This window comes from Austrofundulus limnaeus, unplaced genomic scaffold (assembly GCF_001266775.1).
Source record: "Austrofundulus limnaeus strain Quisiro unplaced genomic scaffold, Austrofundulus_limnaeus-1.0 Scaffold357, whole genome shotgun sequence".
Taxonomy (NCBI): domain Eukaryota; kingdom Metazoa; phylum Chordata; class Actinopteri; order Cyprinodontiformes; family Rivulidae; genus Austrofundulus; species Austrofundulus limnaeus.
The window spans coordinates 185,510-188,393 of record NW_013952759.1 but is presented as its reverse complement, the minus strand read 5'-3'; positions in this window follow the sequence as shown (position 1 = coordinate 188,393).

Below are 2,884 nucleotides of genomic sequence, written 5' to 3'. Positions count from 1 at the left end.
CAACACACAGGTAACAACACACAGGAAACAACACACAGGTAACACATCACACCAACACACAGGTAACAACACACAGGAAACAACACACAGGTAACACATCACACCAACACACAGGTAACACATCACACCAACACACAGGTAACAACACACAGGTAACAACACACAGGAAACAACACACAGGTAACAACACACAGGAAACAACACACAGGTAACAACACACAGGTAACAACACACAGGTAACAACACACAGGAAACAACACACAGGTAACAACACACAGGTAACAACACACAGGTAACAACACACAGGAAACAACACACAGGTAACAACACACAGGTAACAACACACAGTTTTGGGGTTTGAAAGCTACTGGGACATCATGTTTAGAAAATAAACGTCTCAGTTTCTCCGAAACACCCGCAACATACGGAATAACCACTGGTTTGGGGTCTTCATTTTCACCTGAAGGTTGCATGGAATCCTGTCTGTGTTTCCTGTCTGCTTTCAGGAAAGCCCAGGTTAACTGGTTTGACAACAATATAATATATGTAAAACCACTTTTTAACCCTGAGGGGTTTCTGATGACATACTCTGAATTTTTATCTTCCTATCAGATTCCAGTCACCCCTAAACAATTTGCTATTGTAATGGATGCTGTTCCTCCAGGTGTGCTGATGTTATTTAAAGGTGGGGAGTTTTCTCATGGAAGTCCAGCTGATTCTGCTCTGTCATTATTTGAGACGTACGTTGGAAAAACCTGTCTAACTGCTAGACCTTTATTAAAAAACAAAAAGATCAGATCATTATTCTATGAAAACGTTGCTACTGTGCCTTATGTCATTCATTACTGGAGACAATTTGTTCCTGTTATCAAATGGACTTTACCTTCTAAATATTTTATTACACTTCTCCATAGGTGCTACCCTGTAAAGACATCTTTACACAAGGACATAGACTGCAGCTGCTCTTTTTGTAACCAGGACAATGAAACCATCATCCACCTGTTTTGGTGATTCCCCTGTACTGTGGCTTTCTGGAGAGACTATTATTTATGTAAGGACCAAATTTCTCAGGGATTTTTCTCTCATGTACTCAGATGTACTCTTTGGGCTCTTTGTATGTATTTCTAAAAAATAATTTTATTTGATAAATTCTTATTATTTTTGAAAAATTTAATATTCATAAGAGTAAATTCTCTGGTAAAAAGCCCCTTTTCAAGCTCTTCTTGATTGAACTGAAACTATACAATCATCCTCAAACGCCAAAGCTTTAAAAACCCTCGATGCTTTGAACTTATGCTAAATGCTATTTTATTTTCTCTCTGTCTGTTTTTATTGTTGTTGACGTATGTAATGTTATAAAATATCTATAAAGTTTATTTATAAAAAGGGGGCGACCAGCCCGTGACCTGGAAGTGACAACACGAAAAAGTTCATGAGTAAAATGGAAGTTTACACATCAATAACTTAAAATTATTTATTTTACTTATCAAAAAAACATACATACGATATTTTTTTCGAAATATTTATAAGAATTTATTTTGTTATTTTATTTTTATTTTTTTGTGTAGCAAGAGTAGTGGTGCGGCGGCGCCGTACTGCCCTCTATCGACAAGCTGCCACTGTTGATGTTGTATAATTGTCCATTTGGTGGATTAGATGCCCTAAGCTTTGAAATGCTAAATAATTCTTTTAAAGTTAAATGGTTAACCAATTTACTAAAAGGAAATGATACATTTTGGAATACCTTCCCCAAACATATGTTTAACCTGTTGGGTGGACTACAGTTTTTATTAAAATGTGATTATAAAATTGAAAAGTTACCTACTAAATTATCCAGATTTCATCAACAAGCTCTCCTTGCTTGGAAACTTGCTGACAAACACAACTTCTCACCGACTACATGTTACATCTGGAACAATGGGAACATATAAGAATAAATCAATTTAYTATAAGAACTGAATGGATAATGGTATTGTGCTTGTCCAACAACTTCTAAATGATAATGGAACACTTACAGTATGTCATACGCTGAATTTCTGAACAGATTTAACATACCTGTAACTCCCAAAGAATATGCTGTAGTTTTTGATGCTTTACCAACTGCTGTGATGCAATTGTTTAAAGAACAAAACCTCATATTACAGATATACATAAAAGTCTCATAACGTTAGGTGAAGTGGAGATCACTAAAAAAACATGTCCCAACAAAGTTATCAAAATGTGTCTTCAGAAGATTTCTTTACTTGTTGGTAGATTCTTTTGGTCTTCTAGATTTGGTGAAGTTAACTGGAATCAGTTTTGGTTAAACGGAAAGAAATTTTGCGTAACAAATAAAATCAAAGAGGTTACATATAAAATTGCTCATAATGTATACCCAGCTTAAAAATAAAACACTGGAAAGATTTAAATTGGACATTGACTATTCTTGTACATTCTGTGACCTACACATGGAAACTATTTCTCATTTGTTCTATCAATGTACTCATACAAAAACATTTTGGACTGATGTACAACAGTTTATAAGACTGAAAACTGGACAAATAGTTCAACTTACTGAGAAAGACATTATTCTATGCTTTGTTGATAAAGACATGGATAAAGACTTGATGTACTTCAACTTCTACTCCTACTGGGAAAATTCCACATTCACAAGAAGAAATGGTCAAACTCTAAACCTAACACGATCAACTTCAGAAAGGAACTCGGTATTTACACCTCCACAATTAAAGATCTTGTAAACAAAAAGGCAACGAAAACCATTTCGGTTCTAGATAGATTTGATGTGAATTATCTATGTAATTTGTATTTTAAATACACTTACATGATGTTACACATTTGGTAGAGACTACACTGACCATATCTGTCAGATTATTACTATTATTAC